This window comes from Sarcophilus harrisii, chromosome 4 (genome assembly GCF_902635505.1).
Source record: "Sarcophilus harrisii chromosome 4, mSarHar1.11, whole genome shotgun sequence".
In the NCBI taxonomy this organism is placed as follows: Eukaryota; Metazoa; Chordata; class Mammalia; order Dasyuromorphia; family Dasyuridae; genus Sarcophilus; species Sarcophilus harrisii.
In genome coordinates, this window is record NC_045429.1 from 22,638,258 (window position 1) to 22,654,178 (window position 15,921).

Here is a 15,921-nt window from a genome sequence, read left to right on the forward strand (position 1 = left end):
TAGTATTGTGAAGTTAACCTCTAAAAGGAGTTCTCTATACTCTCTGGAACCCGGTCCCCATCTTCTCTCAAATGAAAGAATTGAATCGCATGATCTCCAGGGTCCCTCAGACTCTTGTTTATTTTATTCATCAAACATAAGATTTTAGTTCATTAATTATGAGATTAATGTGTATGTCAGGAATGTGAGACAATATCCAAGAAGATGATTAGGACAATTAAAAAAGGAATATAAACTAAGGGAGCCGTTGGTCCTCCATCCTCCATCCTCGGTCCTGGTCAGGCCATCATGACGGTTTCCTGATGAATTCTAGGTGCCATCAGCCAGGACAATGAAAGCTCGAACTTAAAAAGTTAGAAGTCCATTTTATTATTAGAGACACCTTTGAAGCAGAAAAAACACCACCTTTTATTCCCTACCTTTCCCCACCAAATGCAAGTCCCTCCCTCCCGTTTGCTCATTGGCCGGAAGTACAAAGGTTACAGTCCTTTATTTGGAGGGCCAATTCCCCTGTGATAATTTTTTCCGCCCAAAAAACTATTTTCCCTCAATTTGTGAGTCTTTGAGTCCTGCCCCTGATTCCGTTTTACACTTTCCTATTCTAATCTGTGGCTTCCCTTCATATGTTTTTGTTTCCCCTTGTTCCTAATCTTTAGATCCCATTTAAGTTTCAGTTTCATTTTTTCTGATTTTTCATTTCTTTAAATTTTGTTATTTTGTGGGAACTAAACAGTCTGAAGGAATTACAAATAGCAACAAGACAGGGAGGGTACAGGGTGCATGATGGCCTTTGGAAGGGTGAGCATATGGAAGAAAGAATAGACTGGTTGAAGTCGGCCCCAAAGGGAGGAACAAGCAGAAATAGGCCAAAGTTACAGAGAGGCCAAGTTAGGAAAACTTCCAGCTTTGATAAAGCACAGGATCCTCTTCTGAAGCTGCAAAGGGGTTTCAAGGGCATCTTGTTCATCCACCCACAGAGTGTAAGCGCCCTGAAGGTCACAACACAAGTTTTTAAGGATTTCAGTCCCCAAGTCTTCAGAGTCCAAAGTGGGATTTGGGGACTGGCGGGCGTGTGGGTCCCTGGGCTTTGTTTGGATGCCAGTTTACTCAACATTTTCACATCCACTCTTTGCAGATGATAAAACTGGTAGCTCATCTATTGAATGACAAGATTTTTTTAAAATCTTGACATTAGAAATCTAATAGGATAAATTTGAAGAATAAATAAAGTCTCAAAACAGGTTCAAGGATCAGTTTAAGTATAAAACTAGCATGGATAAACAATGTGGACATGGCTGCGACCCAGAGAAGTGATTCAGTCTTCTTGTGGCCCTGATCAGACTGTGGGGAGTTCTGTGTTCAGATCTAGCTTTAACGTAATTGACCCGATGTTCGATCTCTCGACCAGAGGGGAATAACCAGAATTATCAGGGATCTTGGTTTGATTCTTAACACATGAAAATTATGTGGAAGGAATTGAGAATATCCTTCCTGGAGAAGAGAAAACTTAGGGAGTGAATGTCTTCCAAGTATTTAAAAATCATGTAAAAGAAGGATTAGGTTTAAACTAAACACTTATTCCATGTCTCCTCATTGCGAGTCCCTGCCTCCATGCCAGGAGCACATATTCTGCTGGAGGGATACAACATGTGCACAAGTAATTGCAAGGAGAGAGTGCTAAGGACTGGGAGGGGTTTGGGGATGGGGGAGGGAATCAGAAGATCTTAGGTGACCCCTCTACTTAAGAGGGAGGAAGGGCTGCCAAAATTGGGAGATCACTTGTGCAGAGACACAGGAGTGCAGAAAGGGGAAGCAATATAAGCCAGCTAGGGAGGTAAGGGAAAGTCTGACCTGAGGGTAACACTGAGGACATTTATACTTTATTCTAAAAGCAATAGGGGAAATTGCTGATGATTTTTCTACAGGATAAGGTTAGCTCGGTGTCAGGAACATCATTCTTGGCATCTCAGATGGTTGGCAGAAAGGAAGAAATAGAAGCCGAGTGACTCATTCCCTTTGGCTGAGTTAAAAAGGAAATGTAATGCTAAAGGCAGGAAGAATGGCCCTATAGGAGAATGCCCCTGCCCCTCATTGGAGATCAAGTAAAGTCTAAGTGACCGCTTGTTGATAGCTCCTATCAGAGCTTCCTTTTGAGGTTGAATCCCATGGCTTCTCACATTTGAAAATAAAGCTCCAAGCATGATCAATTGATTAATAATTAATTGGGTGAATGGCCTCTCTCAGTGATCAAAGATGTCAAGGGCTGACAGGATCTTCTAGCACTAAGCAAATCAAGCAAAATCTGGACCATAGGCAGCTCCCCTGATAAGCTTCCACTGCTATCAGCGCATAGTCAAAATTGAGATTGCATCATTTGGGCCCCTCCTTCTGAAATCCCCTTAACTACAGCCAAGACACTTGATTCAGGACAGTAGTTTAAATTGATGAGATTCGTTGTTTGTCCTTGTTCTTGAAGGGGACTATGATATCAGGGAGTGGTTTCATGACATGCAACCAATTGGATTTAAGTCAGGGAAAACAGTGTGAGGTCACCAGCCTCACTTTCTCCTCTGGAGCCATCTGGGTCCACTAGCAGGATATGATCAGGATGACTGGAGATGAGATTTCTCTGGAAAGTGGGTAATGGGGTTACAAAAGTGGAGGAAATTCCAAGATAAAAGTTTGTGGGTATAATGAGGGAAGTTTACAGGAGATAGGAACCTCCTTGGAAAGGGAATTTTAAATCTAATTTGATTAAATCTTAGCAAGATAGAATTAAAATTTTAATTTTACACCTCTGAGGTTCTTTGACCCCCTCCAACCACACTATCACACAGTCTGGCCCCAGCCCTTTCATACACTCCCTTTCATACACTCTGATCCAATTTTCCTCCCATCTCTGTCCCTTTGCATTTGCTGTCTAGTGCCCAGGCTCTCTTCTTTTTCACCACTTAGAATCCCCAGCTTCCTCATCCCAGGTACAAGTAACTCTCCCATTCTCATCCTTAAGTATATCTTATGATTAAACAATGTCGACTTGCCAAGGGCTGCAGATGTTAATTTTATAGGCATGGCAAGAGTTATCTCCCAAATGAAAAACCAATGAGCAAGAAGATTGAGTTAGAATCTAGATAGTGGCTTCTCCCCAGCACCACATCCACTTCCCTTTAGTCCTTCATATCTACTCCTTTAAGCATGAACAAATACCCTTAAGGAAAGAGTCAATCATTTTCTATACTGGCCCTTGGAAAATGGAGTTCATATTTTTTACTATATCCTCAAATTAGCTTTTCATGTGGCTCAGAAATGATGAAGGGGTCACCATTTAATAAAAAAAGCTGGAGATATCTCTAGAAGCAAAGCAAAGTTTATTCTATGTTCTTGAGAGAAGGGCAACCCACCTGTCAAGCAGCCAATCGCAAGGAGGAAGCACCTCCTGGGGGCAGGGTTAACACCTTAATCCCTAATGCAAATACCCCCTCCCACCACTGACCCTCATTGACTGAGGGTCTCACATTCTAAACTCGGGAACTACTCAAATTGAACTTGACCCATAAGTACATAGTTGCCCATATTTGATTGAAATAGGGAGAAAATGATGTCATGGGAGGATAGCAGGAAGGGGACTTAGGTATGCCCTTGGATCAATGCTCAAAGTCCTTCAGGCCTACTCAAACTCTGAAGTAGATGAAGCCTGACTCCATTTTCACAATTGTCTTGAAAGATCTCACCTCGCCTTGTTCACATGCAGCAAACCTTAACTAGAAAAATACATTTTCAAGGGGATATGTCATTTGCTGGTTCTTGACCTGACTTTACTCCTGGCAGTGCAAAACAAGCATTTGCTCCAGAATAAATAAAAGATTGCACACGCCATGATAGTAACCCTCAGGAAATGGTGTTTGGTTGAAGGTGATGAGGTGCAAGAATTGAGGGCAAGGGATCCCCTCTGGTCCATAGCACAGATTCCTTGCGAAAGAATTCACAAATGCGAAGTTTATGGGAAAAGGGGGATTCATTTCCACTAAGAAGACGGCTTATGGGCAAAGGATCCGGTTAGGATGATTTTGCAAAGATGGGTTTACACAGAGAAGAAAATATCTCCCATCAGTGGCCCAATTCCTGTTAGGACTTCCGCCAAGATGGGTTATATCGGGCCAGTGTTGGCCTGGAGCTGGGGAGCAGATTGAGCCACTCAATAGAGACTAGGCTCTAGGCCAAGATTTCCAGCTGAATGAGATTACTTTTCTGGGAAGGGTCTTGTCTGGGAAAGGTGTGTGTGCCCCTCCCAGGGTTTGACACTCAGGAACACCCACCCCCCACAAAAGACCTCAGTTTAAGCAGAGGACTCCTTACCCTGAACCCAAGGGGTGAATGGCCACAGGGAAAACTACCTTTGACTGTTGGTGCTTCCTTCTCTTCTCCCTCTGTTCGGGGTTTTCTCCATCATCCATTCACTTTTTCATTCATTAAAGAAACAAATATTTAACACCTGCTGTGTACAGCCAGGGGCACTTGCTGATTGAATGATTGCTTGGTTTTAGAGCACACTCCCAGCCGTAGAAAGCTTGGACACTCACAATCTAGTTATCAGCACAAACACTTTGAAAATGTGCACATCCTGTACTGTCATGTGTCATCAAGGCATGGAACACAACTGGCTCGGAAGAATTTAGAGTAGGGCCTAAGGGGAAAATGTGGCTGTGACATAGAACCAGGAGGAGTCCAAAGAACAGCAAGGGAAAAACCAAAGTGGAAAGTTGTGGCATGAAGAAGAAATGGGCAGAATTGAGACCTGGTAGAATGCCAGGTAGATCGCTAGGGTGTTCTCCACTGGTACTCTCCTTAAGTCCAAAAGGGCTCTCTGATCCTGATGAGAGTGAACTCTGTATGACCTGAGTTACAGTATAACCCTGTAAAATTATGTAAAATCACACAAAAAAATGTCCTCTTTGATCTACAAACCCAAATGGTCTGGCGTCCTCTAAGAGCTAGACAAGCTTTCTTGGGGGAAGTCGCAACCCCAGGCAAGATTTCACATTTACTTGAGACTTCCCTTAGACTCATACATAAAATCGGTCTTCAAAAAATGACTCTTGGTAGATCACTTCTCCCTTGAGAATGATTTGTCCGTCAAGAGAATCCCTCTTGGTGTTTCTTTAACAATAAACCTTTTTTTTTTTTTTTTTTAACCATAGTCTCTGAGTTTAAAGTGAATTCCTTGGCTCAGAACTCGAGCTTTGGAGAGAAGGAACCCCACCTGTTCCTGCCTAACCTCTTCTTAAGTACCCTCATCCCTCATCAATCCTACGGCAAACTTTTGGGAGGATGTGGACTTGTCAAAGAATGGAAAGACGGGTGGGTGGGTTGCAATCTGCATCCCGAGAGTAAAGTCCCTATCTGGTGAAATCACAGTTCCATTTGCGTTAGTGCATCCAATTACCTTTTGGTCTCCACTTTTAGCGTTCCAATCTCCTATGAAGAATGTGACATTTGGGGTGGAGGGAGGCTGTCATTGTTTCTAGGAGATATAGTAGGTCTTCCTAAACCTGATCAACTTGGCTTCTTTTGCATTAGTGGTTGGAGCAGGGTTAGAATTACCGTGATGTTGACCAAACAGATAACATTCAGTGACTATTGAGTTTGGCCCTAAGAGTACCAAATGAAACAAGGCAGAGACTGACAAGAGTGTGGTCAAAATAACTGGAAGGTTATAACTCTTTCAACAAACCAAAAGGCAACTCTGCAATGGACATCACCAGCTGATCAGTGTAGAAATCAGATGGATTGTGTACTTTGCAGTCAAACATGGAAAAGGTCTGTACCATCAGCTAAAGCAAGACTTTGGGGCAGCAAGGTGGTGTCCCGGATAGAGCACCAGCCTTCAAGTCTGGAGACCCTGACACTTAACATTTCCTAGCTATATGGCCCAGGGCAAGTCACTTAATCCCAGGTACCTCAGCAAAACACACACACACACACACACACACACACACACACACACACAAACCTAGAGCTGACTGAGTCTCCGATCATAAACTCAGTGCAGAATTCAAGCTTAAATAAATCATATAGGTATAACCTAAATAAAATTACTTATGAATATAAAGTGGTGGTGATAAATTTAAGGCATTATTTCTATTAGAAAGTACCTGAAGAACTGTGGACAGAGATTCACAATACCTCCAGGAGACAACAACAAAAAGCCTTCCAAAAGGGAAAAAAAAAGAACAAGAAAGCAAAATGGCTATCTGATGAGAATGCAAATAACTGGGAAAGAAGAAAATATACCCAACTGAATGCAGAATTTCAGAGAATAGTTTCCTAAATGATCAATGTAAAGAAATAGAAGAAAACAAAGAATGGAAAATATGAGCAGTCTCTTCAAGAAAAGTAGAAATATCGAGGGATTTTACATGAAAAAAAATGGGCATGATAAAAGACAAAAATGATAGGGATTTAACAGAAGCAGAAGAAACTAAGAAGAGATAGCAAAAATACACACAAAAAAATTATAAAAGATCTTCACATCACCAAGAATTAGCGGTTACTAATCTAGAGGCAGCCATCTTGGAGCATGAAGTCAAGTGGGAATGGTCAAATTACCCAACAATTGCACTCACTTGACAGGCCAGCAAGATTATGCTTAAAAGTCTGCAAGTTGGGCTCAGCAACATGTGAACCAAGAATTATCAGAAGAGCAGTCTGGTTTTCAGTGAAGCAGAACAACTAGACACCAAATTGCCGATGTTTGCTGAATTATGGAGAAATCAGGGAAGTTCCAGGAAAACGTTTACTGCTGCTTCATCGACTACACTGAAATCTTTGATTGTATGGATCACAACAAAATGTGGCAAGTTCTCAGATATATGAGTACCAAATTGTCTTATCTCCTAAGGAACCTGTATGTGGGCCAAGAAGCAACAGAATCAAATGGGATACAACGGACTGGTTTAAGACTGGAAAAGGAGTGCAGCCCAGCTGTATATTGTCATTTATTTAATTTACATGCAGAGTACGTAATGTGAAGTGCCAGATTGGATGAATCAAAAGCTGGAATTAATGTTGCAGGAGAAATAACAATCTCAGATATATAGATGAATAACTCTGATATAGTTATGAGTAGTAACTCTGATGACAAAGAAGAGGAATTAAAAAACTTCTTGATGAGGGTGAGTGTGTGAAGTTTGACTTGAAGCTTGACATCAAAATAAGATGGTGATAATTGGTACCATCACTTTCTGACAAATAGAGGAAGAAGAAATGTTGAATTGTATGCTCTTGGGCTCAAAGACTGCTGCAGCTGTGGACTACAGCCATGAAAGAAAGCGAAGGCACATCTGCACAGCATGCTAAAAAGCAGAGAGATCACCTTGCCAAAAAAAAAAGTCCACATAGTCAAAGCAATGGTTTATCCAGTAGCAACGTATGACTATGAGAATTGGACTATAAGTAAAGCTGAGTGCCACTGGAGAATACTTCTGGGAGTCCCTTGGAGCAAATCTGTCAGGACTTAAAGAAATTAATTCAGACTATTCATTGAAAGGTCAAATACTGAAGCTGAAGCTTAAGGGACTTATTGCAAAAGACCCTGATGTTGGAAAAGGTTAAAGGCAAAAGGAAAAGGGTTTGACAGATGAAATGAATAGATAGTGTCATGGAAACAATGGAAACAAACAAAAGCTTTACATTCATCCAGTTTGGTACTTCACATTATGTACTCTGCATGTAAAATAAGATGGCAATACCTATCCCAGAGGCCTGTGATGACAGACAAGTGATGAAGCCACAGGTGGAGATGCACTGGGAGCTTTAGTCACAATCATCCAGGCCGCCAAGGCCACAGAGCCATTTTCTTATTAGGAGCAGCAACGGGATTGGGCAGCCTCCTGGGTGTCGGGGCAGCCTTTTAAAAATCACATTTTTCACCTCTTGGTGTAAGGAAGTGGCTAGAGATGCATGATCCCCTAAAAGTTGTCTTCTTTACCCAACCCTGACCTGTTTGTCACAGCAGACAGGGATCCCACCCTGCAGTCAAAAACATAACACAAACTGTACAGAAACTCCTGCAAAGGGAATTCCACTACATGGAATATGCACACACTTACGGACAACACAAAATCCGGTAGACCTGAAAGAACAATTCTTGTTCTTGTAAGAGAACTCAGCAAGAATCCCATCCAGATCACAGCCCTGAGGGAAACAAGGTTGGCAAATAAAGGTCAGCTTCCATAGTCAGAGCTGGATGTTTTTCTGGAGTGGCTACAGTGAAGGAGTAGGCCACGAAGCTGGCAAAGGTTTTGCAATCAAAACTAACCTAGTCAACAAGCTTGTTTGCCTGCCAAAAGGAGCATACAGTTGGCTCGTGACAGTGTTATTGTCACTCACAAGAAAGCAGTCACATCATCAATATATATGCTCCCATTAGTACAAACCCTGATAAAGAGAAAGAAAAAAAAATTGAAGACCGGAGTCCCTCATCATCAATATCCCAAAAGAGAAAACGTTATAATTCTGGGTGACTTTGATATATTTTGAGTAGGCACAGACTACCAAATGTGGCAGGGAGTCCTTGGAAGGAATGGAGTTGGAAACGGCAACAGCAATGGCCCCTTACTACTGAAGACTTGTGTATCTCATGACCTTCTCATCACCAACACTGTCTTCTGTTTACCAAATGCAATAAAACTTTGTGGATGCATCCTTGCAACAAACATTGTCATTTAATAGACTATGTCACTGTAAGAAGAGACAGATTGTGAAAGTGACAAAGGCAGTGTGTGGTGCAAAGTGCTGGACTGATCATAGGTTTATCCTCTCCAAGCTAAATATTCACATTCAACAAAAGAGGTGGCTCCAAGGCAAGGTGACTGCCAGAAGGTTTAATGGCAATAGATGACAGTATTTCTTTGAGCAGGAACAGTTTATTGCTAACTTGGAGAGAAAACTGAATCAACACTCAACAAATAGAACAGGAAAGGAGTGGGCAACTTTAAGAGATCTGTTGTATAGCACTACATTTACTCTTCTAAATCAGAACACTCACAAATATCGAGTGGTTTGATGAAAACGATGGGGAAATTCAGAAATTGTTCAATGAAAAACAAGCATCCCATAGGTGCACCAGCAGGATAGTTCATCTATCTCTAAGAAGGCAGCATTTAACTCCATCAAAAGTAAAGTACAAGCAAAGCTTAAACAGATGCAAGATTCTTGAGCTCAAAAGAAGGCAGATGAAATTCAATTTTACATAGATTGTAATAATCCAAAGTACTTTTTTGATGCCTTGGAGGGTATTTGTGGGCTGAAGACATATAGTGCATCTAAACTACGCAGTGCTGATGGAACCACATTGATTAGTTTCAAAAACACAATCCTGGAGAGGTGGGCTGAACACCCATGAACATTTGTTCCCTACAAACCATCATCAATTAATGTAAGGCCATTGACTGAGATGAAGTCAGTCCTCTCTAGCCAAATTTCCACCTGAAGGATAGGTTTTGAGTATCATTAGACACCTGGTGCTAACTCTATTCCAGCTGAGATTTACAAAGGTAAGGAGCCCATTGCTCATACAATAGATGACTGACAGGAGAACCTGAGTTCAAATCTGGTCTCAGACACTTAATACTTCCTAGTTGTGAGATCCTGGGCAAGTCACTTAACCCCAACTGCCTCTGCAAATGAAAAAAAAAAAAAAAAAGCTGATTGAAATTTTCCTGATTCTGGCCAGAATCCTCATTAATAAGAGTGATCCTTCACTTAGAAGATGGCCGTCTACCTGAGAACCACTGTGACTAGAAAGGACCAAGGAACGATTAATATGGTATTTATTGGTCAATACCAGCAATAGAATGGAGTTCTGTGTATAATATTCATCAATCTGACCAAGGCCTTTGACACTATCAGTCATGAGGACTTAAGGAAAATTATGTCAAATTTTGGTTGCCCAGAGAAGTTCACTATCAATATGGCACATCAGCTTCATGACTGAATGCTTGCTTGGGTTCTAGATAAGCCACGTCATTTTAGCATGATGATCCCAGCAATGTCATCAGACACCTTCAGAGAAGACAAATATGGCACTGGGTCAGCCGCCACACTGATGGTAATCACTTCACTTGAAAAGACCATAAGTCTTGTATGACTAAAGCAGAAGGGAATTGGTGCATGACTCACCGCAGCCTCTGAAGCCGAGATTCAGCAGAGTATGGATTAACTCTTTGCTGCTTGTGCTAATTTTGACCTAACAACACCAGGAAAACAAGTTCTCCACCAGCCAACACCACACACGGGGCCATTGGTGACAGCAGAAGGGAAAGTTTTACATACTGTGGATAAATTCATTTATTCTGACAATATATTTTCCAGGGGATTATGCATTAATAATGAGTCTGACACTCATAATCTCTTCCATCTGAATTGTCTTAGGAAGATTCAGATCACCTGGCAGGATAAGGAACTGGAAACTGGGCTCCTTCCTTGAACTAAATCGACAAGCACTGTAACGTTAATGCAGGAGTCCTCAAACTTTTTAAATAGGGGCCAGTTCACTGTCCCTCAGGCTGTTGGAGGGCCGGACTATAGTAAAAAACAAAAACTTTGTTTTGTGGGCCTTTAAATAAAAAAACTTCATAGCCCTGGGTGAGGGGGATAAATGTCCTCAACTGTTGCATCTGGCCTGCGGGCCGTAGTTGGAGGACCCCTGCTAATGCATGTCAAATAGAGGCTTGCCCAAAAGCAGGTTTTCACTCAGAACTCATACAAGGCAAGTGCTCACATGGTTGTCAGAAGAAATGATACAAGGATGCTCTCAAGGTATCTCTGAAGAACTTTGGGATTGATTGCCTGGCTTGGGAGATGCTGGCAAAGGATTCCCCAACATGGCACACCCGCTTTAAAGACAGCAGAGTTGTCTATGAGCAAAACACAACTAAAGTAGCAAAAGAGAAACCACACATTTAGAGGATGAATCCCAGATGTTCACGTGGATTATTGGCGTCCGACCTGTGGCAGAGCATTCCAAGCTCAGATTGGTCTGAGCCGCCATAGCCAGACACGTTGCAACTTGACTCTAACAAACATAATGATGTCAATTTTGTCCTCTGAGAATGAAGGACAATAACCATCTCTGATCCCGTTCATAAACTACTTGCTTCAAGAAACTGGAGACTGAGTGGATGCCCATCAGTTGGAGAATGGCTCAATATTATGGTATATGAATGTTATGGAATATTATTGTTCTATAAGAAATGATCAGCAGGAGGATTTCAGAAAGGCCTGGAGAGACTTAACATGAACTGATGCTGAGGGAAGTGAGCAGAACCAGGAGAATATTGTACACAGCAACAAGACTATATGATGATCAATTCTGATGGACATGGCCATCCTCAGCAATGAGATGGTTCCAATGATCTTGAGATGGAGAGAGCCATCTGCACCCAGAGAGAGGACTGTGGGAACTGAATGTGGATCACAACATAACATTCTCACTCTTTTTGTTGTTGTTTGCTTGCATTTTGTTTTCTTACTCGTTTTCTTTCCTTTTTAATCTGATTTTTCTGGTGCAGCAAGAGAATTGTATAAATATGTATGCATGTATTGAATTTAATATGTGTAACATATATTGGATTGCTTGCCATCTAGGGGAGGGGCTGGGGGGAAGGAGGGGAAAATCTGAAACACAAGGCTGTGCAAAGGTCAATGTTGAAAAATTATCCGTGCATATGTTTTGAAAATAAAAAGCTTTAAAAAAATTAAAATTAAAAAAAAAACCTACTTGCCTCAATTTTCTCTTCTCTCACTGATTTCTCAACCTCTTGCAATCAGTCCACAAGCATCTATTAAGTTCCTGTTTTTTGCCAGACACTATAATAACCACTGGAGGTACAAGTATGAAAAAAGACAGTCCCAATCCTCAAGAAGTTTACAATCTAATATAATTGTATCAATGAAGTTTCAGTGGAAATTTGGAAGATTTCAATAACCTACTGTAGAATAAAATGAATAGGATTAGGAGAATAATTAATACAATAATAACTTTAGGAAAAACAATTTTGAAAAACTTCAAAACTTTAAACCATACAATGATAAAGCAAATCCCCAAAGACAAAAGATCTTTTTGCATGTGGCCAATGTGGACATTTGTTTTGCTTGACTGTAGCTATTCATTTTCCTACTTTGTGGTTGGTTGACCACATACCTCTTTGATATCACTCTACAGGCTCCTGGGGAGGCCTCTGCCCCCACTTTGTAAGAACCTAAATAAGATTACATCTCTTCTAACAGATCACACCAAGGATCAGTTGATCACTCCATATATTTATTGAGTACCTGCTTGGGGCAGCCAGATGGCTCTAGAGTCAGGAAAACCTGAGTTCAGATCCAGCCTCAGATATTTGCCCGCTGGGTGACTCTGGGCAAGTCAGTTTACCCAGTTTGCCTTGAGACAAACCTCAGTATCTTTGCCAAGAAAACTCCATGGACATGTATGATCAGATATGATTGAACAACTGAATAGCGATTGCAAAGACAGCCCCCTACCCTCAAAATACACTCTACCAGACGACATGACATGTGAATATGACAAAAGTTGATTCCAAAGTAAATACAAGGTAATTTGGGTGGGTAGGTCAGTAGGGAACACGAAAGACTTCTTCTGGAAGGTGGCACTTTAGGGATTCTAAGAGGCAGATGTGGGGAAATAGAGTCCAATCTTAGGGGATAGAAGGTCTTGTGGGAAAATGAGCAAGATGGCCAATTTAGATGGAACAGAGAGGGACAAAGGAGAGCTTGGGGAGATAGATTGAAGCCAGACTGCTTTAAGTGCCCCAAAGGAGAGTTTATTTTAAATCGTAAAGATGGCCATTGAGAGCTCTTGTGCAGGCGGTGATGTGTTCAGACCTGGCCTTTAGGACTATCACTTTGTAGCTGTGTGGAAGATGGATCGGAAAGGGGCAAGATTTGAGGCATGGAGACCATTTAGGAGGAGTTATACTAGTCTGGGTGAGAGCTGATGGAGGCCTTGGGTGGTGGCCTTTAAGTGTAGAGAAAGGGACTGAATCCCAGGTGGGTGTGTTCAAAGTTGTTTTGAACATACTGGATTTCCAGTTTCAATATTTAGTCCAGTTGGACTATCTAAACAGTTGGTGTCCAGTAAGAAAAATGAGGACGGTGAGTCATCTGAATTTTTTAAATCCAATTTTTCAAGAGTTAAGGAGAGAGGGAGAGAGTTCCAAGAGAAGAAGATCCAGATTGAGCCTTGGGGAACTCCCACAGTAAGGATGTGATCCAAATGAGCATCCAGCCAAGGAGACTGAGAAGGGGCGATCAGAGAGGCGAGAGGAGAGCCAGTGTCATGGAAGTCCGGGAAGGAGAGGTTCCAGAAGAGAAAGGGTTCTGTGAGGAGGGTAGAGTCAGCCATGATGAACAGATATTAGGCAGCTAGGTAGCATCATAGTGCGTGCCAGGCAGGAAGGCATCTTCCCAAGTTCAAATCTGCCCTCAGATGTGTACTAGTTGTGCAAATTGGACGGGTCACTTCCCCCTGTCTGCCTCAGTTTCCTCATTTGTAAAATGAGCTGGATAAGGAAATGGCCAAACCCTCCACTTTCTCTGCCAAGAAAACCCTCCAAAGTGGCAGACACAACTGGAGAACGACTGAACAAAGACAAAGACAGAAGAGACAGATCATTGGTCACTTTGAAAAGAGCAGCTTCTATTGAATGAGGAAGTTGAACGCCCCATTGCTCACCACCCCACCCAAGCTGCACTCCAGACTCAGCCCACTGTGTCCCCCAGAAGTCATATGATGGAAGTCCCTCTAGCTCTCCCTTTGGATGGATTCCAGAACCTCCATTTAAGGAGCCATGTCTCACCCCTCTCTAGGCTGAAGTCCAAACGTTTCAGCCCTTTTATGTGGTATCTCCCAATAAGAACGGAAGCTCCTTGAGGGCAGGGATGGAACTTTTCTCTACTGAGGAGGGAATGGGGCTAAGGGCGCCCTCGAGGAGCTGGCCCTGGCAAGGTGAAGGGTCAGACTCTGGTCACTGAACAGTTGGTAAGGTCTATGAGATCACGGGCACCGTGCTAAGCACTGGGAATACAAGAGGAGGCAAGGACAGCTCTTCCCTTGAGAAGCTCACGATTTAATCCAGGAGACACTAAGCATATGTACATACCAGCTACAGAAAAAACAGAAAACAATTAACCGAGGGAAGACATTGGAGTTAAGTGGGGTTGGGGAAGGCTTCCTGTACAAGACATCATTGTGCGTGCCAGGCAGGAAGGCATCTTCCCAAATTCAAATCTGCCCTCAGATGTGTACTAGTCATGCAAATTGGACGGGTCACTTCCCCCTGTCTGCCTCAGTTTCCTCATTTGTAAAATGAGCTGGATAAGGAAATGGCCAAACCCTCCACTTTCTCTGCCAAGAAAACCCTCCCAAGTGGCAGACACAACTGGAGAACGACTGAACAAAGACAAAGACAGAAGAGATAGATCATTGGTCACTTTGAAAAGAGCAGTTTCTATTGAATGAGGAAGGCGGGGCAGCCTTCCAGGGGCAGCGGACGGTCAGGGATAATGCCCAGGGTCATGAGAGGAAGGGTCAGAGGCCTGGGTCATTGGTCCAAGGGTACAGGTGGGGAGCGTAAGACTGGAAAGGTTGGAGGGAGCTGTCCTGGGACTGGAGAGAAGAGAGGATCAAGGAGGAGAGAATGACTAATGGTGTCAGAGGTTGCACAGAAGTGGAGAAGGAGGACCCAGGAGAAACCTTCAGATTGGCACTAGGAGGTGAGTCCACCAAGTGGGACTAAGAGGTCATGGGTAATGTTGGGGAGACAAGTTTTGGTGGAATGATGAGCTCAGAAACTGGATTGTAAAGGAGTCAGAGGGAGGGTGAAGGCCAGAGGGAAGGTGGAGGCACCTGTGGTAGATGGCCACCCAGGGCAGAAGAGGTGGAGGAGAATAGTTATCAAAGTATCCCTTACAAGTGAAGGGAGTTTGAGGATGGGGCCCCATGGGCTTGTTTGTAGGCAGTGGGGAAAGAGAGGTGGGGGGGGGAGGAGAGAGAGAGAGAGAAGGGACAGAGAAGGAGGAAGGGAGGGAGGCGAGAAAGAAAGAGGGAGGAAGGAAAGAGAAGGGGAGAGAGAGAAGGGGAAAGCCAGGGAGGAAGGGGAGAGGGAAGGAGGGAGGAAGGAAAGAGAAGAGGGAGAGAGATAGAAATAGAGAGGGAGGGCGGGGGAGAGACAGCAAGAGAGGGAGAGCAAGAGAAAGAGGAGGAGGAGAGGAAGAGAGAGAGAAGGAAGAGGGAGAGAGAGTTTGAAATAAATGAGAAAGTAGGAATGAGAGAGTGGGTAACCTGTTGGAGGGAATGGGATGAAAGGACATCACTCATGCAGGTAGGAGGCTTCGCCTTGGAGGAATATGTCTGACTGAGGGGAAGGAGGAGAGAAGGGCAGAAGGCCCGAGTGATGGGAGAAGAGAAGACCGTATAGAGCTGAGCTGGATAGGGGCGAGCCTGGACAGAGGCGAGGTGCCAGAGGTGGTCACTTTGCTGAGCTGGCGGACACGGGGAACTCCTGTGCTGTTCACAGTTCAGACATCTCTCTGTGTCTCTGTGTCTCTACCTGTTTCTCTCTCTCCCAGGCAGAAATGTCTTGAATAAAGATGAATGATGAATTAAATAAGACGGTTCTGGCAGATGGGCACAAGTATTTATTCTTCAGCAGATACTACATCTCAAAATCACAGGAATAGAGTCCGAGCAGTCTCCATCAACAGGTTCACAGTCCACAAAGCCTGTACCAAGAAGACAAAAAGAAATAAATGAGTTTTCCCTGATGAGATTTAGAAAAGCAAAAAACAACAGGAAAATAAGTCAGAGCAACAAACATTTATTAAGCACCGACTGTGTGCCAG